General features: G+C 29.0%; 1 protein-coding gene across 2 annotated transcripts in view; it reads right to left on the bottom strand.

Moving 5' to 3' along the window:
* The window catches only part of LOC107164787 (uncharacterized), a 44,353-nt gene extending 24,687 nt beyond the window's left edge, over window positions 1-19,666 (bottom strand). For both annotated transcript variants that reach the window (XM_089219136.1, XM_089219137.1), the window contains exon 1: window positions 19,263-19,666. The gene's annotated coding sequence lies outside the window, so the exon portion shown is untranslated. The remainder of the gene's footprint in view (window positions 1-19,262) is intronic.
* Between the last annotated feature and the right edge of the window lie 7,033 nt (window positions 19,667-26,699).

Raw genomic sequence — 26,699 nt, 5'->3', positions numbered from 1 at the left:
TCAAAAATAAATTTGAATCTTATATATGTATGATGCTTTAGTTTCATAATATTTTTTTTTCTAAACATCTAAATATATTTAAAAAACTTGGTTGAATATTATCATACCATATCTATATGTTTTATAATCTCATAAAGTATCTACATCTTATTAGTTATTATATCCTTACATACAGTAATGTCTTAATAAACAGAATTTAAAACAATAATTTCTTGTATTTGGTAATTTATATTAAGAATAATAATATTATCTATTACCAGACACCAGATATTGTTTATTTAGGTAGACCTACTATTTTTCATTTCAGAAGTTATAAGTAGAAATAAAGATTATATATAATTATAGACCAAATTTATAAGTACTCAAAACCTTAAAAATAAGATATTTTTATGCTTTATAATTTCATAAAAATAAACTTTTATTTCCATAAATATATTTTTTATTTTTTAAATATGATTGAAAAGAGTACAGTCATCAAAATTATAAGAGACAATTCAATTAATTGAATTAATCACAATCTTCAAACAATTATTAAAACAATCATATTAAGTGATAGTTGGGGTCTGATCGATCTTTCCTGTTTCCAGATGCGCTTCCCTCAAAGCTCAACGACGACTCCACCTCGACCCAAATCCACGTCAAGTATTGTCCTCCCAGAATTGATTTAATTACCAATGTTATTATGTTCATATAAATATTGCTTTATACCTTTTCGTCTTAATAATGGTTGAAACTAACGGAGGTCAGAAATATATTTGCATTTATTTATGTCATTACATATTTTATGAATTAATAATCAAATTAAATCACGGTATGGTAATATATATTCTTAAAATATATTATTTTTCCCAAAATATTCTTTAACATTGAAATATGCTTTTAATGTATTAATAATTTCGTATATCAACTTATAAGAAGATTAATCGTCAAAAAAGCTTATCCAATCGGAGCTATATAAATATGAAAATCCGTTATTTATACATAAATATAATTTTATAGCTATAGTCAATCAGTTTTAAACATTTACTATACCTAATTAAGCAAATTACATTTTTTTGCAGGACTACAAAGACATCAGCAATGAGTTGTGCTGAATTGTTAAATGTTATTTGCCATACGATTGTCTATAAACTGTATAAACGTTCATATTATATTTATATATAATTTTGTAATGTTTGATAGTCATATTTGACATCAAAGTGTTCCAAAATTCATGTAATGATGAAAACGTATTGTTACTTCATGCTTTACAATTGTGTATACTATATGCTATGCTTATTAAAAATCATCATTGTATACAAGTTTTGTGAAATTTTCCGACAAACTCAATTAAAAATAGTTATTGTACATTAGTACATTACATTAGATTCATAATACTTGCAACTGAATATAATAAAACGACGACGACTACTAGCAATACAATACAAAAGATTAAACCCAAGAATCCTATGTATAATGGTAGGTATAATCTTACATACATAATGGATCTTGCTGGTCACTGACAGTATAATACTATACTAGGTACATAATACATCTTGTGCACTAAAAAACATCCCTATATACAAAAACGATCATTCTCTGCGAATATCTCGGTGGAGTTTCTATTCTTTCTGTAAACCTTCATAGCTTATTTTAACACATTAACTATATATTATGCTGCGTATTACTTCATATAAGCTTCTAATACATCAAGCATAAACGAGTTTTAGGTCCGCATATAAAGTCTGTGTGAGGAAATATTAATCTCAGATCTAAGAACATACAGGCATAGGCATATCAGCCATTGTTAAAATCTTAAAATTATTCCGACATGGTATATTTATCATTAATGCTGAATTAGAAGTTAATCAAGCATTAGATCAACCCCGACGCGTGATAGACAGTTTTCGATAAATTGTTCATCACGATGGGGATCGACATCACGTAATTCACCCCATAAATTTGTTTCAAGGCTAAGTAAAAATTATTACAACGTCATGTTTGACTGTCGGAAGTATATAAAAGTTATATTTATGGCGTTGCCACGATTGAAGGTCTTTTTGTATACTAAAAATAGCTTATTTTTGAATAGGTCTACAAAACAAGTCTACTTCAAAAATAGTCACAAATAAAAATATCCACTACTACATTAATGTCCAGCGAAAATACATTTTATTAAACTCATTAAAAAATGTTTCATCGTGGTTTATACTTGATTATGTTATATTCAAGCAAATTTACATAGCGACCAATTTTTTAATGAATACTTTTAAAATACATATAGGGTATTCAAATACTTTTATAATATATATATATATATTATTTAAAATGGTATTCTAGTTAAAACAAAATTTAATACTTAACAAGATTTGTAGCCAGATATTTTTTTGTGGGGAAGGGCTGGTTAATTTTTCATAATGGTGGTTTACCTAGGTTCTTCCATATGCTTCTTCTTAACACGTAAAAAAATTAAAAAAATAGCAATGAGTTTTCCTTTTATATTTAAAAAATACAATTTAAAACTTCAAAATTAAAATAAACAATATAAGATTAATAATGAAAATTATACAAATTTGAGAGCATTAATATAGTTATCGCCTCAAAATGAATCACCCTTTAATTGCCAAAGAGAAGGAAAATAATGTTTAAATGTAATTCAAAATATATAATAACAGGCAATAGTTAGTACCTAGAGACTTTTTATGTACATCTATTATATGAGTATTTAGGTTGAATATTAATAGAGGTATAGAAAACGAAAACAAATAGTTTATAAACATTAAAAATACTGTCTTATTTAACCATGGTAAGTATAGACCTACATACATACTATAGACCATTTTTTTATTTTGGGACTTAAGACATCTAGAGATCTAAACCATGTAATGTTGCCACTACGCCTGGGCATCAAATAACACAATGTTAGGTATATAGTTTTTTTCACTCTTTCATTACAGTACCGAACTTACCTAAATTATATTATATACTCCTAGAAAAATATTAAACTTTGTTGAAAATAAATTCTTCATAGTCAGTATAGCAATAATATTTGATAATACTTATTTGAAAAGTGTCTAATAATATAGTACCTAATATAATGTTTATTGCCGACTACATATATACGTAATATTATAATAGAGTTGAATAATTATTTCAAATATACAGTAGAGTTGATTAGGTCTAACTCCATGTACCAACTATATTTGAAAAAACTCTCGAATACTATTATGTATTGTGTTATAAATCGAGTATACTCCCACGCACGAGTATTTATCGCGTGTAAAAATATTAAACAAGTTCAATCGAAATAATAGCTCTCAGCTCTCAGCTCTCAGCGTCTCGGTCGCGAGCTTAGGAACGCGAATAACATTACTTAGATCAGGGTGGTCCAACCCGCGGCCCGCGAAGCTTTTTTTTTTGGCACCTCCAACAATTTAAAATTTAAATTTTAAATCACAATAATATTATAACAAAATCGTAATAAGAAGATATATAATTTATACCATCTTATTACGAATTGATACATTAAATTTTACATTTTATTGTTATATACGGCGGGAGTTCCGTGTGTCGATCATATCGCGATAAAACACGATGAACGGCGTGAATGCTATTCACAATCACACAATTGCGAGCATTAAATATTTCTCTAAATTAAATCTAAATCTAATCAGTAATCATTAACCAGTCGACCCCGTGTGTTAAAAACAATGTCAATCATCACATAAATAGTTGTTTTTTTTATTGTTATAAGGCATTCCTAGCCTAATTTATTTTTTTAGTAATTTTTTGATAATTTTAAACATGAAAACATTAAATAATAATAATAATTAATAATTTGTGCATTATATAAAATAAAATATAAATAGGTAATAATATAATTTTTTCTTCTGGCGGCCCCCGGTGTTTTTATGAAAGTGTAAATTAGCCCGCCAACTACAAAAGGTTGGACCACCCTGACTTAGATTATTGCACATATTATTTTATTCGATCGTCTTTTTTACTCTACCTTATATAACTCTTTAATTGAACAATTCGACCACAATAATACATAATATACCTATGTCTAATATATTGGACTGCACGGCTCGCCCACTCAATAATTATACTTGGTCACGTATGCGCGCCCATAATACTACCTATAACATAATAAACACATACATACATACATATCACTATGGTGGTCTATAATATGCACTAAACTGACTAAACCTATTTGCCCGTCCCAAGGCAATTGTCTCCTTTATTGTTTACCGGGTACCTATACACTTTTCATGGTTCGCCAAGCACGAAATATTTCGAAATCTACACAATATTATGCATGTATATTTATGTGAACAGCATACGAATGAATTTAAAAATAATTCAAGTGAACGAATTTTACTTGTAAAGTTTACTTAGGTACGTTTTTATTTGCTGTAGTAACATAAAATAGTAAGAAAGACGAAAGTATGTAATATATTATAATAGTATTTATTTTACTATGGTGACATAATATACACGATGTGGGATCTATTCGAAGGGGGAGAGAAATAATTATAAATTAGGCAAAAATATTACAACTTGTAACAATGCGAATGTAAGATAACACGTTAAAGCATTGATCATAATTCATATATATAACTGTTTTAACTACCTACGTAATTCTGAGTTTCATTTTACTTTCTTTGAGTGAAAATTATCATGATAATATGAAAGGTCTTACATATTAGTCATAATAGTCATTATATTATTAAATTTACCGACCTACTGCTTACTTCCGTGTTGATATAATATATCAACAATATTTGTCATTCATTACGTTTATTATCATCGAAGATATATACAACAATATTCATATTTTATAATCATTCTATCGTATCAATGGGTTTGGTATCCGTCGTTAGGTAGACGCCAAGTACTCTAGACTTATATTAAAGAATATATTCAAAATCAATAACTTGAGCATACTTTAGAACGCACATTACAATATATACGGCTTAATTTCTTCGAAATAATTGTTTAACTGCAATGACAGTTCGGATATTTATGATTAATAACCCTTTACAATTTCTCAAAATCCAAATCGTATAGATCGCGTATGTATTCACAATATGAACATATAGTAAACAAGCAAATTGTAAGAAAATAATTGTATGTTTTACTAAGGTCTAGTTGTACCATCTCTGATTAAAGTTAACCGGAGTTTAATCGACCAAATTTGCACGGTTAAATATCTGTTATCAGCTGATTAAGCATAATCGAAGTTTAACCGTAGATGGTACAACTGACCCTAACATCTATTTTAAGTCGTGCAATAATAAAATAAAATAAATGACTACTATATTATATCATATTCTACAAGTTTATTATTTTTTATAAATGTCAAAAATTATTCAACACATTCATGTTAATGTTATCAAATTGTGTTAAAATAATTATATAAGATTCTACAATACATTATTTTTATAGTATGCAGAATTTAATTGAAAATATACACCACAAATATATATTGTTTGGACAAATCATTGAACATTAATTTGTCTGCACCGATTACGGATTAGGTATGTAAACATGTAATAGCGTAGGTTACATACAAACATAAACATTAGAATTGCATGTAATGTCATGAATTTGCAGAGCAATATTTTCAGTATAATATAATATATATATACTGCTGGTACCTACGCATAATTTGTTGATTTTCCAAATGGTTTATGTTAATTATAAATATGAGTCATTGCGATATTAATGAGTTTTTCTACCCCACCTTATTATTCCCGCAACTCGGGAATGACGTCTGCATAAAACAGAGAATTAGCTAAGAACTTGTATCAAGTTTATTGTTCAAACCGAACCTTCACTTGATGGTGTAATGAATCGTTTTAATGATGCAAATAAAACAGGGCTGGTATAACCAAAGATCATATAAATTAAATTCTGCGCACGAATTTAACAGAGGGGATGAAAAATCTTTGACCCGAAATAAAAATATGCCATACAAAAACGATTTAAACCTTTGGCAAATAATAATAATAATAATAAAAAGTTGAAAAGAAACCGTGTGGTATTGTATACATGTACAAGACAACCGACGATATGTGGTATGATTTATTATCCAATATATTATTATTGTGTTTGTATTGTAATGAAAGTTAATTTGTTATACTTAGCGTATAAGTGCGAGTAATATAATAAATAAACATATTGTGGAAACAAATGAAACACATCATATTATGAATATAATATTATAATGTATTGCGATGGAAAAAAATAACTCAAAATAAACAAAATTATAGTTTTGTAAAACGTCCCGTAAAATATACTATATTATTATGAATGTTTTTGAATCTGACATATTATAATACTATTCCAAATCCAAGGTTAAACGGAGTCTCCAACAAAATATTAACAACATTCTGGAAAATGCTTATTCTTTTCAGCGTTTTTTGCGCATGATTTCAAAGAATCCACGTTATGGTTATAGACCACGGTTTGGTTTCGTGATTGATAAATTATTTAATATATACCTGATATTTATATAATAATATATATACTTATGTTTTATATTATATTATAATAATTATAAAAGATTCAATAATTGTGGTACATACAAGTTCACAGTAACTATTGATTACTTTTTTAGTATAAATAATTAAAAATGTGAAGAAGTATATATATATGATAAGATCAGTATCGGTCAGTTATACAGTTATACTACCTTAGAGTGTTGGTCATTTAATTCTGGCATAATAATTTGGATAAATTATTAGTCTATTAATTTTATTGCGATTATATTATAATATTTCATTGAATATAAAAAGTATACGAGTATGTTAATATTAAAAACATAAAATTGCGCTTAGTATTTTAATTTCTTTGAAAATTCTCAAAGAATTTAATACAATTTTATATATATATTTAAATTAGGTAGGTACTTCCATGAAAATTATATGTTCTATTGTATTATTTTATGAAATTTTGCTACATCATTTATTTTTTATATTTTAAATAACCGGTTAAACAATTTTAAATATTGATTTTATAATTATGGTCCGTCTTCGGTGAATAAATTTCAGTAGGTATTTTAAATAAAAATACATCTAATTTAAGTCCGTCGATGAGGTCTCGAATAAGCAAATTATTCGTAGTAATTAATAATTATAATATCAATAATTTTTGAGTATTCAATTTAGATAACTGTAAAATGCATTCAAGAGCAATGAGCATAATTATTATAAAAATCTAATATGACATAAATAAAACAGACAGTACAGTAAAACAGAAATGTTTATATGTATTCGATCTGAATGGGTACAAATGCGGCGGTGCAGTGAACGTTGAAACAATGCGTTTTTTACAATATTATAGGTATAAATATATCATTATTTATTGTTTTCCATCTTTGGAAAGACGTTCATGAAATAAGTAGGCACTACATTATTATTGATTTATATTTATTATCCATGATTAGTGATTATGTTTCATATAAATAAATATAATTTATTTCTATACAGAAAAAATTCTGAATTTCAACCGAAGACAAGTCGATGTCATCGTTATTTTTAACGGACTGATATGTAGTTCAAATTATGATATTGCGACATTGCGTGGCTGTCCACAATACAATCATATATATATATATATAGGTCGATCGGTGTGCTCAAGAGTATTAAACTTAAACCGTTGCCAAAAATAAAAAATAAAATCTGTATACCGGGGTCGATCTATGGGGGACGTCTTTTTAAGATGTTAGTGAGTCATTATAGTCGTGTATAGGTATAGTGTAATGATTATATATATGTTTTGTTTGTCTGCTTTCACGGTCAAAAGTTTCGAATCCAATCGAACCACGTCGAGTAATAGTACCTAATAACGCAACAGGTGACGTTTTTTGTTGAATTCGCTTTCGCTAACCTTCGGTTTTTGAAGAAGATTTATGGCGATCCGAATATATTTCTGTGGTAATGCAATTAGTTTCGAATTAATGTACCTATGCCCACCGACGTTATTCACCGCATGCGCAGCACTAACGTCCGCAGTTGTGGGCAACCGAACGTAACCCGCAATTTCCGATTATCCGACGATGTACGATGTCGGTGGTCGTTTTCGATGGTCGTTTTCGATGGTCAAAGTACGAAAAGGATGGTTTTTGGTATACATACAGGCATAATCACCGTGCGTGTTTGTTACATATTATATGAATCTACTTTTTTTTGTTTCCTCTTTTTTTACGCATTTTTTATATCACAGACATATAAACATTTCGTACAGGGAAAATCATAAAAAATTAATAACAATATGTGTTTGTGCAAAGACTCAGTCGAGTATGCGCCACTCATCGTGTGTATATGATATTAGTATATTACAATATAATTATTATTATCCGGATATAGGGTGATTATTACACATACGCCCGTGGCTAATTTCTCGACAGATGCGTATGCATAAGCATATTATAATATTATGATTGAGAGTACCACCAAGCGCGTCATTAAGCTTTTCGTCGGTCTAATATTGGTCGCATATTGCATAATAATAATACTATAACGATTCGTATTGGTTATTTATTTTTTTTTTCCTTTTCCTTGGCGTTTTTCCACCGATTACGATAAAATTATATTATTATTTATATTTAACTTCCGTGAGTTAATAACCAACCATCGATTTTTACACCTTTTATAATCAACAATAGCCGCATATCTAATAACTATAGTGCTGTTCTAAAAAATATAAACATAATATGTACTAAGAAAAATAAAATAAATCATAATGTTCATTAGTCACATTTATCAAATGGGTACAGTATTATTTTCCAATATTCCTCATTATAACAAAATAACGATTTACGACAACTTGTATATTGTGAACATTTTTGCAAACTCGTTAAAGATGCTAATAGCAACTTGTCTACGTATTAGGTGTGAGATATAACAATATAAGTTTAAAATTTACTTTAAATATCTACACTAATGGTATTCTGAAAAATGTAGAATATACTTGGTAGATAATATAAATATTTAATAATTATTAACGGGAAACACTTCTATTTATTTATATTAAAGAAATCACATTGTTCAAAAATGTATACAATAATATTGTTGATATTATTTTTAATAGTCTTAGGCGTATGCTCGGTCATATCAATATAATATAGTAAGTAAATATCAAATTAAATATATTATGTCTATGTGGTAGGCTTATAATAATAGGATATAGGTGTATAAAAAAAAAACACTACTCTCCTGACAATAATTGTATTATTAATACTTCAAATGAATTATATAATTTGTTTTGTACCACAAAATAGTGATTATTTATTTTTATTTTACAGAGTATTAAAACTAACACTTATAATTTTAACACGTATTTAGGCTTTCAACCACCAAATATTTTCACCTTAATTTAAAATTATAATAATAATAACATTTATCATGTAAAAATTTATACCTGAAATCTGAACCAATAATAATAATATAACTGACACAGGAAGTGCGACATATCTAAACATTCTAAACTCAATTGTGTTTATAAATACTTCAGCATTGCTTAATACAATAAAAGTCTGTTCAAATTGTGTTCCTTGAAATGAAGCAATTTATTTCTACATAATTAATTTCTATGTATAATAATTAAAAAATAAATTATACAAGGAATGAAAGCAATTACTGAATTACAAATAGAGTTTACATATTATTATTATAAACACGTCATCGGGGATTGTGTCAATGTGTTCTACGATACATATTGTAATTGAATACATAAATTAAATGTTAAGAAACCTAACGGGTTTAATTTTTTTTGGTTTCCTCTTTCCTGTTTTCCTTTTATGGAGTGTATTTATATTTTAATACAATATGAGTATTTTGCATATTTACATTTTTTGAATTTTTTAAATTTATCTCATGTAGATAGGTACCTAGCCTACCTTATAAACTTATAACATAAAAATATCTATAAGTCAACATACCGTTTCCCTGACGCACCGCCGTCTACAATAATTATGACTTGTGAATTATGAGTTAATGACTAACAAAAAAGTTATTTTTTTTATCAAAGGTTAAATTGTTTACAAAAAATAAAAACTATGATTTTATATATTTAAGTTAAATAATACCCTTATGATGGAAAGAAAATTGGACTATAAAAATAGTATTATAACGCTAGTACTCGTATTATCATTTATCAGCTAAGTAGTAAGTAGGCGCTAGAAGTATTGACAGATTAAAACCATTTTTTAGTGTCCTCTAGCCCCTGACCTAGTAAAAGTAAAATTTAGTTTCTTAGTAAGATTAAATAAGAATAATATGCATTTTGTATTTAATATAACTTTATTACATGATTATAAAAATAGTTTTAAATTTGACACTTAGTTATATTTTACTTAGGTAGTTAATATTTTATTTTATTAAAGTATATTATATAATATTAGAAATTAGTTTAAGATAAATGAAATTGAAATATATTTTTAGTTGGGCGCCCCTTTCCGTACAGTCACCCAGGCACATAGCTTTCGCTGACCCTGAACACGGTACTTATATAAAAAATCTAGTGACTGGCATAATATTAAGTCCAAAATTACTAGGATTTTGATTAAACTCATACACATATTCATTAATCGCATTAAAACTGCTTAAATTTAGCCTATAATTTATGAATAAATTATGTATATGTATATAGCCATATAGGCAAGTGCATAGATTTATAAAGGTTAGTAAGTTTGTTGAATCCATTTTAAGGATAAATGGATAAACAACTAATACAAATTCTATAACTTAATTAATTTAATAACTGAATCCCAAAAAATATTTTTCGAGGGTATCACTATAATATTATCAGACTATATTATATACCTAATCTCATAATATATTAATCAATACTTTTTGAAATGTGATATATGATATTATATTTTATATATTATAGCCTACTATAAGGTATTATATATTAAACCTATAGTAGTCTATAATAGTTTGCTATAGCAAAGGTATAGATATTTTTTCTAATGTTATGTTTTGGGGGTTGTTTTATGATTTTTTGTAAACTGTTTTGTAAATTTTTAAACTACCCAAAGTGAAATATAGATACACTAACTAATACAAAAGATATATCTTTTAAAAAATTGAACGTTTATAATAAGCGTGCGTCTCAATTATTTTCAATAGAAATAATATCTGGCTAGCTGTTTTGGTTTTAAAAATTTAAACATTCCGTAAATAACAATAATAATATATTAGCCCACAGTTAATATATGTTATTCAATGATACTCGAATATATGTATTCGGAGAGTATGTGAACATATTAAACCACTAATCACAACTGACTGTTAACCACAAAAATAATCCATGCAAATCGAGAAATTGGACTGTCCAAAATATTATCATTATACGTTTTAGACATAATAATAATACATGCACAATGAACATATTATACAAAAATAAAATATAATGTAAACTGTCTTTATGTGTGTAATGGTAATTTATATATACAAAATTATTTTAATATATTTTTCCGTCTGGTCTTTGTCTATTTGGAGGAAGTTGTTAGTTATTGAAGTTATAATAGTTATAATATTGTAAATTATTTCTTAGATTACTAATAACTAATAAGAAACCACGTTTGGTTATAAAATATGTGTAATGTGCCATGTGAGAACTTCTGCACAAAATACGTCAGTACATTAAAAAAAGAATTTAAACGTTTAATTTTATTTAAAGTATGAAATCAAATTTTTCTTCAATTTTTTTTTTTTTTTTTTTCAAAGTTTATTAAGGCTTCAACAACACAGGTTTTTAGCCTACTCTTCAATTTTTCTTTATCATTAATCTGTGGCTGTTGGATAAAAATTATATTTTTATGTCTTAGAAAGGCATTGTCTAAAGTGTTTAACGCTTTCATAACAAATTTAAATGCGAAACCCTCCAAATACAAATAGAAAATAGAAAATTATGTATATTTCTATTAGCGAGACAAAATGCGATACCTAACGATGAATAATATTCTAGACGAAAATAAAACGGTCCAATAACAGACGAGAAGCGCGGGATGATATAGAATACGTAACATTTTAAATTATGAACATTATTTAAGATTGTTTTCAGTCCAACACTCGTCGTTGTCAACTGCATACTATTTCTACAAGTCAGTTATATGGCCAGACGTATATATTAAACCGAAGAATAAATCGTATCTGACGTGACGACAAACGGTATAATAATAATATATAAAATTACGTCTTGTGCTTTTAGGTACGAGAGCAGAGGCATAATATTATGTAATATCGAGAAGATTTAAGTTGGTACACAATATGAAAAGTATTATAACGTAAACACAAAAATAAGTCGATAAATTTGACCGTCATCTTGGTGTATTTCGTTTTCCCAGGATCGTAAAAAAAAATAATAATAATACTTTTGTTCTTGACGAACACGGTGGACCGATGAGATGGTCGTGTCTTAAATCTTTTCTCTCTCTCTCTCTCCCTCTCTCTTACTTTCATTCGCTGTATTGTGGTGTTCTTCACGCGGAAGTCTGTGTACTGTGCATTTAACAAGTAGTTTCGATTAACACAACACACGCAAGACCCATCGTGAAACACGAAACACTGTTGACCCTTATCGACTGCACAGCCAAACACACTTGCAATTCGAATCGAAATCGCATTAAAAAAAAAAAAAAAAAAAAAAAAAAAAAAAAACAATAATCTAAACATGCGAATATTATATTATTATTGTGTTTGATATGGTTATCGACTGCGGCGATAAATTAATAATATGTATTGTTATCGTATATTGTAGCGTTTGTCGGAAGAGTACTAGAAATTTAACGACCTAGAAGCAATAGATAAAAAGCCGATAATAAAAACAACGCATATAAATGATGAACTGGCGATCGTATTTACGTACGTAATAAGCGTCTAAGTACCTACTTGATAAAGCTTCATTCGTTTCACATTTTACTGTGATCTGGCGATCTGTGAACTTAGATAAGCAATGGATTTCGTCTGTGAAGTGTAGCGATTGCAAATCATTTCGAACGACTATTACACGTAACAAAATGACATAAATACATTTAACGAAGTCAAGCTAATAGATTTATCGTCCTCGACGACACTATAATTAGCGATATGAAAATAATTTAATATCAAGCCTTTGTTAAAACTATCCACTTTACATTATACGATATGTTATTCTAGTTTTCCACTGTTTCACATCATCCATTTTTGAAAGGTATAATGCTGTATGTTATATTCCGTCGACATATTTTTAATGTCAAGAGAAACACTATTATATATAATATAATAACCAAAGTTAAGCACGAATAATAAATCAAACACATGTGAAGCTACTTGTGAAAAGATGAATTCGTATAAGTACCTACTATATATTTATATTTTTTTTAAATAAAATCTAGTTATTTAATAGTTAGTTACTATTTTATATCTGATCAAATTAATACGATAAGTTTAAAGTAGGTAGATCTTTAATGTAATGAATAAAAGGTGGGTACACTACTAGCATGTTATTGAATAAAAACTATAAGCACTAATCAAATATTTATTTATAATTATTATTTTGGAAAAAAATATTTTTTGACGAAATGTGAAATAGGTTTAAGATTTAAGTTGAACCAAGAGTTAAGTTAATAACAATTCAAAATGTATACAATTTTTCTAATAGGTATGTATTATAAATTATACATTTTTTATCAAAAGTTTAAAAAATGAAGAAAATAATTAAGCACTATAGCTGTATTATAACAATTAAATAATATTTAAAAGTTATTTTTATTTTTAACCACAATACTGTATATAATAGTACTTTAATAATTTATTAGGTAATATAGCAAGTTTGTGACATACTTAATTAATTTTTCACAGTACTTTTACAATGGTTTAAAGTTTTTTAAGTATCCAAGATACTTAAGTTTTATGAAACTTTTAACGAACATAATACAAATTACATTTAGGTACTATATTATTAGTTAACTAATAAGTGGTTCATTATAAAGCTTTAATAAAGTTATTGTGAATACTGAATATATTTAAATTTGTAGTACCTATTAAAAAAGCAGCCTGAAGTGTACTTTTAACCCCACTGTTATTCTTCTTATAGTAAATAATGCCTTTAATACAAAACACATGAAAGTATTGAAAGTTATTGAATACATTATAAATTCTGAAGAAGCACATACAACAAAATCCAAATAGTAATTTTATCATATTTAAAAATATAATTTAAATTTAAAAGTACTAATAACAGGTATAATGTATTTGCCGTATAGGCTGCTTATAATATCATATAATTAAATAAGTTGTATTTAATGTTTGTATAGAATTATAGATAAATAGTTTACATATTTTAAGGTATTATACTATAGGTATAGTCAATTATACAATTAACAAATTCAAGTATTTGGGTCTATATAATTTAGATATGCCTATCAAATAGATTTTAACTTCAAAGCATATTTTATATGACATTTATATTAGATATAACTATATAAGTACCTACTCAATAATATTTATAAACTAGAATGATACCATTAGATTTTAATGTAATCTATTATCTGTAATTATCAAAATTCATCAAACGTCTATTAACGTTTAACACTATACCCATTGTCTATTACATAATATCATCTATTAGACTCAACATTATATAGATGGTACCTATAAGGCTATAACTAATTGAATGTTGATTATATTATCAACACATTTTCAGTTGAAAATATTGTTTTAAATTATGCTATAAGTAGTTATTTGTTTATTACCATAGTTTACACTTCGCTGTGACATAAAATAATTGTAGCTGCTTTATTCACACGATTTTCATGATATTATGATGTATTATAATTTAGATACCTAATTGATGAAATTACATTTTTTTTCTGACTTCACGCAAACCATATTTATCGTCCGACAAACCTGTAAGGCTGTAACCATCGTCCACTTAACGAAAAGTTTATATTTATAACAACATAATTAATCACATACACGTTTGGCGTTAGATACTTAATTACGTCCAGTTTTATATAAATTTATTATTAGGTATTGTTAAAAACTTCCTAATTGATAGTATTACATCGACATATCGTGTTTGTGCGAATACTCTTCTATAAATTATGGTTTTAAATTGTAGTTTAGAACGGAAAGTGCAATTGCAGACAATAAAGAAAATGCGTACGGTATGCTTTTTAGTGATTACTGCAGTAGTCTTAAACTCTTAATTAAGTTGATCGATAACTCGTAAACACAATATACCTCTTGAAGTACGAACAACACATATAATAGTTCGAGCAATATCGTACAACCACAACGACATTTTACATTTCATAGGACTTTGGTAGTCAGATAGTTAACAGACTTTTTTTATTTTTCTGAAAGACACTGGTTTATAGCGTCTGTGTTATTTATGTTCAACTGTAGTTCAAATAAAGAGGGTCAAAACTATTTATATACAATCCACTGGCGCATAATGTAAATGCAGTCTAATGTACATTAGCTAGGACGAATAGGTTTTGTATAAAAATGTCTTTTGTTCAGTTGAACTGGATAGTGGATACCAATAGCTTAGAAATATTTGCTTTGAACTCTTCGTATCCCGTTTATAACTAAACTTTTGTTCTCATTATAAGCAAGCCTAACGATGATGGATTTTAAAATACCAAAAAATGGTGTATGATAGTTTTAATCTGTCTGGTTATTAATCCTAATTTTATCTTATACTTTTAACTAAGTGATTCAATACAAAAAAAAAAAAAAAAACAATATAACATAACGTCATAACAGACATTTCTACACAGTTTTTAATTTCAAAATGTGAAGCTATATTATATTATTATAAATATATATTAATATACCTATTTTTTATATCTGTCTTATTTAAATATTTTATTTTTGACTACTTATATAAAATAATGATTGTCATAATGAAGTAATGCAATTAACTTTTGACTTGTATAAGCTCTGGAAATTGGTTGCACTTCGATTTATTAAATAATTTTAGCAGTTCCCACAGCAGAGTTCAATGGTTAAGATATTTTTAATTGGAGTAATTATCGCAATGTAAGTACTTAAAATTAGGTCAACATTTAAAAAAAGTTATCTAAAATTAAAACTATTTATGAATATAATTCAATCAACAAATTCAAAAAAATTGAAGTCATTAGTATAGGTTTCATATGGGAAATATGAAAGTATTATTTAGAGTATTATAAAAACAGACTCAACTACCTGTATCGTTTGTACCGTTAATACGAGTATTATGAATAGAACTAATTAAACAATTCAATGTTAATCTCGTTATAATAGTCACAATATTTAATTGTGTCTTTGCACTTTCTGCTTTTCCTAAATTAAACAGATAAGCGCATAGCGTGTAGCCTTAATTATCTTTTTACAGTTGTGTGAGTTATTATATATTGTATTATGATCTAAAAATATTATCGTGTTCCTTCTTCCCCTTTTATCACTGAACTCTTAATCCAAGCGCTGGAATAATGAAAAACTAATTTAATTGCTAACACATTTCTAAAAACGCGCCAAGTTCATCGTTCTCGAAAAGTAAACGTAAGAATTAAACACACAACTTAAGGCATTAACGATCCAGATAAACAAAAGATTTGGAGGGACGTTGCTCCATTAGAAATGGTAATCGAAATAAAAATCCAAAGAACACAAAATCCCAAAAATAAAATATACTGATAAATTAAGACATTAAATTGACAAATAATTTCAATACATTAAATGACTACATCCTTAGATAGAATACTTACCTAGTAATAATACGATCTTAGACCAATGATTTATATTTTTACAATAACATCGAAACGCATTTCTTTTTTTTATTGAACAATAACATAGGATAACATAACTACCAAAGTCGATATACTTTTTGTAGATAACTATCTAGGTATATTGGAATACAATACAAAACATTACTTATTACATTATTATTATTGATGATGATTAAAAATGATAAAATATATAGTTTATAAGGTATAATTAACATAGATTGTTTACAATATTTATTTTCAACATGAAAAAATGGTTCTATACTACTAAATAATAGAACTAGAAATTAAAATAATCAAAATTTTTAATTTTTAGCATATTTTGTTGAATCATCACAATATTTAATTTGATATAGATATTATTAAATTTTTAGTTATAAATAAATTAAATTTGCAAATAAAAATAATAATGCTGTATTTTATTTAACGTTTTAAGAATTTTTATTCAATCACTCCTAGGAAAATTTTTTTGAAAATTCTGTGTAGGAGTGGGATATATTATTGTTTTCTCACATTTAAATGTTTTAAATATATCTCACAGCTGCCCTTATAATTTATTATCCTAATAGATAATTTCTTACCTACCTATATTGTCTTAAAATCTATAAAGTTATTTCATATTTTTTTATTGTAGTATGAAGTAGGGTGGTAGTGAGACTATAGTGAGCAGTAGTGACCTTTTATCCGCCTACATTTCTCGGCATAAATTACACGACAACCGGCGTAAACAATGGTGATAAATTATTGATCATAACATAAATAATACCTCATAGATTTGAGAGAAAAAGATCCATAAAAATAATAAAACTATCGGAACGTTTTCGCAGTAAACACTTATTAACTTTTCGGATAGAAGAAAAAATGCTTGAAAGTAAATGTTCAGACGCTTGGCAATGGTGATACATTAACAACCGCTTAAGTATACGGAATTGGTTCAATTATTTTCCTCGATTAGAAAATTGCTGAGATCAACGCATCAAACCGTATTCTACTCACGTCCGTTTAAATCGTTTCCCGGCGAAATTAAATCGTACATTAACGAGGAGAACAATAACTACAAATAAATTATTATGTGTCCCTCGACGGCTATTATTATAATTATTATTACTATAGATGTGACGACCGGATTAGAGCATAATATATCTATTGCTAGTGTAGCAAAATCAAATGTATGCAGCACGCCAACACGTCACATGACCGTTACAATGACCCGTTAGTCGTCACCAGACGGTTTTGAAATTATTTAGCAGTCAATTTTTGTACTGAAATGCTAATTTCGATGCAATCTGAAATAATTGCGTTGTTCGACAAATGTGCAGCTGCAGCTGTCGGACGACTCAACGCGATTGCGTACGGATACCATGTGCAAAATCGATGATGATGATAATAATAAGCGGCGTCTCCTTCAGCGAAACGGGATTAAAATAATAATATAATCGATGAATTCAAACACGCTATCGTGGGCTAAATACGTATAATCATATCCGTTTGTATCGCGACCATTACCTGCACAGACACCGGTTTTCGGTGTTGCTGCCGAGAATCCGTATAATATTACACTGTAATATACGACATACGTCTACAGCACACGTATTATATTTGTATATATATAGCACGTGTTGTGAAACCCAAGTCGTCTATGTTGTTATATAAAACGTACGACCGGCGAAGGCGAGTTGTAGAACTACAATAATAGTAGTAACATTATGGAAGTTGTTACGTCTTGTTATCATCGAATTTATGCCGATCATTGACAGGTGCACATTTGTAACTTCTTTTTTTTTACAAATATTTTTTATTCACCACCGGTGGCATTATTCAGGACGAGGGTACTAAGAAGTAAGAACCAAGTAACACATTCAGTTGCACACAGAATAACATATCAGGTGAGATTTAAAGGTGTATAGGTACCTGTACATGAAGCGATAAAATAGGTAACGGCGACGAATATAATATGAATAAACTATAATACAAAAACAGTGTTTTGCTGTCCGGACATTTTGTCATCACCGCGATTAGCCGAGCAAAAACGACCCCGTTTGAATTCGAAACATTACCCCTCTAAACGCCCCACATTGCACCGACGTTTAGATACTGCGAGCCAACCCCAAAAACACAAGAAATCTGAGAGATCGACATCGCTGCCGGCCGGCTACGCGCGCGGTTACCATGGAGACGGCGGCACGCGAAATACGTGTACCTATAGCGCGTATACCGTCGTACGCGTAGCACCACCGCGTAACCGTCACGTGGCCGACACGAGGGCGGCTGCCGTTGTATCCGCGGGGGCGGTATAATAGGGCTGCACGCGATCGATTGCTTGCGCGTCCCGGCTAAAGACAACAAACCCGACCGCCCGGGTCGTACCAGCCCGGTACACGCTCATCATAGTACCACAATTATGTAATACCACCAAGGCACCATCATCATCATAATACTATCATACAGGTCGTAACAGTAAACATAGTACATAATTAATCGTATCACGTTACCAGGGTGGTATTGCGCTCACCTCGTGTAACAGAGTGACTGCCGATTCAATCATTTTCCGACGATATCATCATCGTCATCGTTGTTGTCGTTGTCGTCGTCAATGTATCGTCAACTAACTCTGTCAGTATGTCGTGTCACGCTCACGCGTCCGCCGTCTATCGCGATGTTGACGCCAAAAGCGACGGTGACGGCACCGACATGATCGTGGGCGACGTTCAACGCACGTTATTTCCCGGAGTCGATCGCAGATCTTCAGCGGTACAACCTGTGGCCAGCGACTATGCGACGGTGGAGCTTATTTATATACACACACACACACACACACGCATACACAGGTAAACATACACAGGAGTTGCCGCGGCGATGACACGATCAGACGTTCGGTCGGCAGGGCACGCGCGGTACGTCTGCCGCGCGCCGGCAAGCTTTCACCCGGCGGCGGTCGTAACTCGCCGACGTCGAGCTTGCGCTGAAGCGCCGCCTGGTGGTCGGTTCGGTCATCTGCCGTCGACGACGAGCGCCGCGACCGGCTGACGGACGACGACAACGACGAGGTCAAGTTCAAGCTCGCACCAAACCGTGTTATTACTCCGCGACTCAGCCACCGATGCCCCACCACAGATCTTTGCCGCCGCACATACTTGATCTGATTGCGAATTGCGGTTTAGGTAGTCAAAATGTTATTTTTTTTTTCGGCACTGCACCATCGCTATTGCGCATTCCATTTCATATTATTGTGTTTGCTTTCATATTATACATAATATTATGTAAATGCGAGAATTGGTGCGGTGTCTGAAGATGGTAACCACAGTGGCACAGTCTGGACACACGCCTTTCACAGTATAGTAATTTTCAATTTAGGCACATACTGACATAACATCTACGAGTACGGTTTCTGGATATGCATATTAAGGCGCGGATCAATGTGGGCTAAAAGGATTTAGCTCCTTCATTTGGAAATGCTATTTAATATTATATATTTATTTACATCATGAATGGGTAATCCATACGTCCTTAAATCCATAAATTAAAAATATAAACGAAATTTATATTTTTATTATTAAATCTTATCTAGACTATTGTATTATGTACCAAAATGATAATTGTATTTTTTCTGAAAAAAATTATATTTTTTTTTTATTTAAATATATTTATATTGTACCTATCAAATTATTACTATGTATATAAAAAAAAATCAATAACATGAACTTTATTGGATATGAATATTGTATAAAGATCATCGTGGAGGCGTAGATTTCCTTTATTCCTTTTCTTGTCTGATCGCCAATGGTGTACGTCCAAAATGTTCTTGTTGATTGCTGACGTATAGTACAATAGGTACCACATAGATTTATAAAAAGTATAGTTTAATGCCGCACACAAAAAATAGTACCATACCGCACACATTTATTAAATATAGCATTATTATTTAAAAATATATTAAATAGAATTAAATTTAATAACATTCCATAAAAATAATTAAAATTAAAAAATTAAAATAGCCATTAATTTTAATAATTAAGAAAGAGAACCAACTTTTATTAAAGTCAACTAATCGACAGTCGGGATGCCTATATAGGCTATAAGACACGGAGTAAATATTCAGATAGTAATACAAATTTAATAATTTAAATTTGAATATTGTGGATAGCTATATTGGTTTAAACTTTTTTTTTAGATTTCATTAAATTTACTTATCGTTTTCGATCACATTTCCATAATGTATTGCTTCAGTTCCCTTCTTAATTTCTCGCATTTTCACTTTATTAATCATTTGTTGATCTATTAAGTATTAAGTCACCAATCTAAAAATATAAAGTAATTACTATCTATATTTAAATAAATAGTTTTTATTTGGACAAATTGAATGATATAGATGGATGTGGCATATTAAATTCAAACCGAAGTTAGATTCAATAACCGTTAGTTGTTTTTTTTTTTTTTTACCATTAGGTTCTTTAGACCACATTAAAGGAGGAAATTGTTCAGTATCAACGTTATTTTCAAGTACCTACCTATGTAATTTGAATGGTTGCATTCGAATTGCGTGCGGAAAAAAAGAACTATGTTTGACAACAACCGAATTGCGTGCGCGGTTTTTTCGAGACACAGCCGAATTGCGTGCGTGGTTTCTTCATGACAGAGCTGAATTACGTGCGTATATTTTATTTAAAGACAACCGGTATCGTAATATCTGTATCTGATATGATAGCTATATATGGGTATTATCATATGGTATTATGTACTATGCAGGGAATGGGATTTTTCGGCAATAAGATATAAGCTGATAAATAATATTAAACGATCTATATTCTATATGCATCAATTTCAAAATAAAATGTTAACTCGTTTGGAATTTATTGAAATTTTTTGCTACTCATATAAAATATTTCAATATAATCGTTTTTACGAGATACCTAATAATTTTATTGTATTATCACTTGAATTAATATTGTTTTAATAATTTGTATTCGAAGAATAAATGTATTCTTTAATTATTTAGTGTAAATAAATCTGGCACACTGTGCGGCATCAACACTGTATCTCGTACGCAACTCGGTTCTCTCACAGAAGAACCGCGCACGCAACTCAACCCTGTTATGAAAATACCACGCACGCAATTCGACCCAGAAAACGATTTTCGCACGCAACTCGGAACCTCCGAATTTGAAAATTCCATGCATTTTGTATACAATATTAGATCATCAATTAAAACGCCAATATAAACTAAATTTATAATCTGTAGCGGATCTGAAGATCATTTGAGGAAGGGGCGAATTCGTATCATAGATTGATAGGTTCTAACAAAGACGTAACAGAATACACATTTCCGATTTTCATACCTATTTAAAAAAAATACATTTTTTTACTCGTATATCATTTATTTACAAGTTTGAAGTTATAGTTATAGTTATGACTTACGAATTTCACATTCATTTTATCATACGGTGCTACTTTTTAAGTAAAAAAAGAAAGAGGTGTATTCGCCACTAACCTCCCCTCCTCAAATTTGCCACTGTCTATACAGGTAAACACGGTGATCCGAAAAACATTTTAAACCACTTCCCAATCTCTGAATTATTATTTTTGTACTCTTTATGAAGTATTGGAATAGAATTTATTTTTCGATACCATGTTTGACACAAATTCAATCGACATGCTTTAATTTTAGTATTTACTCGTATTTAATACATTACTCGCTGTAGTATGAACTATGAGCTCTGACTTCAAAATCGAGAATTAATAATGGTGGATTGAAATTGCGATCTATTTCGAATTATTTTTATTTGCTTTCATTTACATTTTCAACAGCTTTACCTACGTATATATAATAACTGTTCGAATTTTTTGTAATTCTTTTTTTAGTTTATCATTGTCTTCATCGTTGTTGGTGATCATATACTCCGAACTAAAACCGTTTTTTTATTGTTGGTAATAACTACAATATATTTTTTGCATATATCTCCAAACAATATCTGCCAAACTTTAATTAGTTCTAAAATCATAAAAGTTTAAATATTATAATAATTGTATTTTAAATGTCACATCAAAGACTATAATTTCCGACTGAGAACTCTCTACAAACTACATACAATACATATACTACACACTACAATCTTTTACAGATAAAACTTAATAATATCCATATATATATAAAACTATTAGATGGCCAAATACCTATTCGGCCATTATATTACATTGAAGTTGGATGCCATATGCTGTGTGGGGTTTGTTTATATCTGTTATCACATAATACCGTGATACCGTATATTTTAAAGTTATAAAGTGATAAATATTCATCGTGTAATAACTGATATGTAAATTCTGAAATAATTTTCATGAATTTCTAATGTATTTTAAACAAATAGTCAAAGAATGTAATATTTAACAAATAAAACAAAAATTAAACCACAACACGACTGTATATTGTATTAAACTACGTTATTAAAAATGTTTGCTTTGACAAAAAAAAACAGATATTGAAACTTCCAAAAAAAAACTGCGATTATTACCACGCTTGTCTTGAATTTTACACTGAAAAATGCAGAACCAGATATCAGTATATCACCATTTTTATATTGAATACTGACACTATTTAAATAATAATTATAATCAAATTCAAACAAAATTGAACAATTGAACAAATGTAGAGTAAGTTGTTTATGATAATATCTTTATAGATCATTATTGATAATTGATAAGCGCAGATAATTGTTAAATATAATATTATACGTTTGCGGTATTTTAAAATTTGTGTGCAGTTTTGTTTCATGTGTATTTTGAACAGTTGTGCGGTAACAGACGACACGCCCGTTTAATACATATAATAATATTTACAAGTAACAAATTTTGGTATAGGTGGTAAACAACTCCTTGAAGAAAAGCCAAAAATGTGTCAAGACTGTCAAGGGTTAATATTTGAAAAATGGAACTCCAAAATTAATATTCACTTCCTCTCTGAAGGTTTTTTAGAATTTATAATCTATAAATATCATATTGTCATAAAATTATTTTTAAACATGAAGATTATAGTAGGTAACTAATTATAACTAAGAAAGTAATTTAATATTAATATATTAATAGTTGTGGAAGATACCGTATAAAATGTGGCATAAAGTGGAACATCGAATAACGATTAATGAACAATCGCATAGATAGTAGATAGTACTATTTACTAAGAAGAATCAATTGAAGTGAGTCAATTTATTGAGAAAAGTCCAACATATATATAATATGGAGAGTTTACTTCTGTATAGGCTATACAGAAGAGTATTGCCTTGTTTACACGTGACGAGTACTCGGCCGTGTCACTCGTTATGTTGCTCGGTCTTGGTAGTGGGGGTAGTCACTCGGCCCAGCGAATAGAAACTGTTTCTATTCACTCGCCTGCTTATTTTACTCGTCCGATTACTAGGCCGAGTACTGGTTCCTTGAGTTCACACGGGACAGTGCTCGGCCGAGTACTCGTCACGTGTAAACAAGGCATTAAGGTAATGAAATAATAAACAGTAGGTATAACGCCCATACATCACAGTCACTGCCGATGTCAACTGTCACTTAAGAATTTGAAAAGACAATATCATATAATTATTATTTGATTCTTCATTAGATAAGACACAATAATACTATTCTTCCCTTTTCAATGAAACTCAAAGTTATCAAATTTTCTTTAATATTAAATATAGATTATTTAAGTTCCACTACGTTAATACATTCAAGATATTCAACGGTTATCTAAAATTTCCATTTTCGGATAGAACTTTTAAGAAAACAAAATCATTGTTATAAATCTCTTAACGTAACCTTAGACTTGTGTTTTCTGTTTGTGATATCTGGCCATACTGGCAATGTGCTCATAATTATTAATATATATACATATTATAATATACAGTATATTATACTGGAAAATATAAATTTACTCTAAACTAATTTTTAGAATTTTTATGTATAGTGGGGTACCTGATCTTATACAATGAATATTTCATAAAAAAAAATATAAAAAAAAATACCATTAGCCAGATCTGCGAAATTAAGCTAAACACGACTATATGACGTATCTTGCGCATAATGTCTTGATATAAATGATACGTTAAGCGTTAAACATACATTTATAGGCTAAAATAGATATTTACGTTATTGATATTTTCTATAATATATGTATTACAGTGGCGTAGCCAGGGGGAGGGCTGAGGGGGCTGCAGCCCCCCCCCCCTCCCCGAAATGTTAATAAAATTTAAAAATTATTTCAATGGTCTACAATATTCACTAAAAAAGTCTTAAATTGTATTTTACTAATTTTAATTTGTCATCTTTATTTTGTTAGTTTTCTATAGCTTCGGCCGTGCTAATAGGTATTTAGTGCACCGCTGTGTAAAAAATTGATCAGCCCCCCCCCCCCCAGAAAAAAATCCTGGCTACGCTGCTGATGTTTTACTATTTGAAGTTGTTGAGATGTATTATGCCATTTATGCGTAGGTTATTATAATATGTAGAGTAGGTATGTCCAAACAATTTGTGAGTATAAATAGAACACCTCCGTATAGTTCAGTAGATTACTTTCTTTTTTTCAATATTTGTATTATTGCTGTACGCCTGTATAATATATTTTACTATTATTCTTTATCTAATCACCTGATCTACTGTATTCAACTGGCTTTTATCCAAAATCCCAGATACTTTTTAAATTAAACTAAAGTTTTCGAGAAATGCAATATTATAGCCTACTGATTTGTATGTATCATGACGGCACTCATTTTAACCATCTATTACAGGTATTTCTAAATTATTTTCTAGATAATTTCGTTTTTGTCTAATATACTTAAATATTACGAGTTACTGTGTTTAAGAGTTCGAGTATTTAACGCACATTGGTAATCCCACAAATGTAAACAGTTGTCAGTCATGAGTCAATCATAGCAAATAATAAAATATATGCTTAAACTTATAAAGTTGTATAAGTGACTAGGTAATTTGATCTACATGGTATATTATCATGTAACGCTGTATAAGATTGTATTATTCAAGGACAGATCCAGCCATGCAGATAAAAAAAGAGGATACATTATACTCCATTTCATATAATATTACACAAGCACATTTAAAACCTATTGCCTATTTATTATTATTATGTATACTATTGTTTAATTTTAGTTTTCATACTTCTAGAAACTAAGAATAATTTGTTCTTTTTAATTCCATGTTTTGTCTTCACGATTTCTTATTTTATTTGTTAGTACTGTAAATAATTTATTTCTAAACCACTTGCGGGCATTAGTTATTAAATGCGCACGACTATAATATTCTTGAATAAATCATATGCCATATATATAAACAATCGAGTTGCGATAACTCGAAGTTGAAGGGGGATAAAAATTCGCTTCGAGATATGTATTATTCGAGATATCTAACTAATTTATAGGGTAAGAATTTTCTAAGGAAATAAAAAAAAATTCAAGTTATAAACTTTAAAACTTAGTGTTACCTTGAAAATGTATGATATTTTTATTTTGTATTTTTTAAATATATGATGTTGTTCAACCATTTATAATACATATCGTATTGTATTATCATCTGTAATAGTCTAAAGTCTAAACTCTAGTCTAATGTATTGCATACAATAGTCGATACCTAGTTAAAATAGGTAACAATTTATAATATATGTGTCACGATAAATGATATAAAGCATGAAAATTACGTAACTAACCTATAATTATTGTAAACACAATTAATATAAAATGAAGATTTTCGATGTCTACCGATTAATTGCAATATTCACCAAACAAATTGGTAAATGTTGTGTATAATACTAGAATACGGCTATCACACAACTTTTATGTTTTTCTACGGCACAGTTTTACATTAGGTAGTTTTCTAATATCTATAAATATGTTTTTGGGCAAGATATCTAATAATCATTAGCTAAAGATTAAAGGTATAAGTAATCGATGATCAAATC

This window comes from Diuraphis noxia, unplaced genomic scaffold (genome assembly GCF_037042655.1).
Source record: "Diuraphis noxia isolate RWA-SAM2 unplaced genomic scaffold, SU_Dnox_SAM2 contig0002, whole genome shotgun sequence".
Taxonomy (NCBI): Eukaryota; Metazoa; Arthropoda; class Insecta; order Hemiptera; family Aphididae; genus Diuraphis; species Diuraphis noxia.
This window is presented reverse-complemented; position numbering and strand designations above follow the sequence as displayed.